This window comes from Talpa occidentalis, unplaced genomic scaffold (genome assembly GCF_014898055.3).
Source record: "Talpa occidentalis isolate TD23 unplaced genomic scaffold, MPIMG_talOcc4v2.1 talOcc4.13, whole genome shotgun sequence".
Lineage (NCBI taxonomy): Eukaryota > Metazoa > Chordata > Mammalia > Eulipotyphla > Talpidae > Talpa > Talpa occidentalis.
Genome location: NW_023601322.1, coordinates 50,222,499 through 50,223,705, shown reverse-complemented (window position 1 = coordinate 50,223,705; position 1,207 = coordinate 50,222,499).

Sequence of the window (1,207 nt, the reverse complement as noted above, 5' to 3'; positions counted from 1 at the left end):
ATACTATAGTCTATTAAGTATGCAACACCATTATGCCTAAATCTAATCAATGTATATACCTTAATTTAAAAATGCTTTATTGCTGACAAAGGCTAACAATCATCTAAGCCTTTAGAGATTCATAATCTTTTGCTGCTGGAGGATCTTGCCTTGATGTTGCTGACCGCGGACTGGTCAGGGTGCTGGTTGCTGAAGGCTGGGCTGGCTACTGCAATTTCTTAAAATAAGACAATGATGAATTTTGCCACATTGATAAACTCTTCCTTTTAAGAAAGATTTCTCTGGAGCATGAGGTGCTGTTTGATAACAGGTAACCACCACAGACCTTTTTCAAAATGGGAGACAACCCTCTCAAACTCTGGCGCTGTTTAATCCACTAAGTTTATGTAACATTCTAAGTGATTTGTTGTCATTTCAACAATGTTCCCAGCTTCCTCAACAGGAGTAGTTTCCATCTCAAGAAATGTTTTTCTTTGCTCATAAATAAGAAGAAAGTCCTCATCCATTAAACTTTATCATGAGATTGCAGGAATTCAGTCAAATCTTTAGACTCTATTTCTCATTCTAGTCCTCTTGCTATTTCTACCACCTGCATTTTGCTGCCTCCACTAAAGTCTTGAAACACTATAAGTCATCCACTAAGCTTAAAAGCAACTTCTTCCAAACTCCTCTTAATGTTGATATTTTGATATCTTCCCATGAATCATGAATATTCTTGGTGGCATCTAGGATAGTGAATCCTTTCCATAAGGCTTTCAATTAGCTTTGCCCTGATACACAAGAGAAATCACTATCTGTGGCAATTAAAGCCCTACAAAATGTACTTCTTTAAAAATAGAACTTGCCAGTCAAAGTGATTCCTTAACCATGGTTGCAGAATGGATGTTTTATTAGCATGCTAATAAAATAATAAAATTAGCAATGCTAATCTCCTTGTACACCTTCTTCAGAGCTCTTGGGTGACTTTGTACATTGTCAATGAGCAGTGATACTTTGAAGGATTTTTTTTTTTTCTGAGCGCAGGTCTCAACAGTGGACTTAAAATAATCAGTAAACAGTGTTGTAAATAGATGTGCTGTCATCCAAGCTTTGTTGTTCTATTTGAAGAGCACTAGCAGACTAGATTTAGTATAATTCTTAAGGCCCCTGGGACTTTCAGAATGGCAAGTGAGCATTGGCTTGAAGTGAAAGTCACCAGCAGCATTAA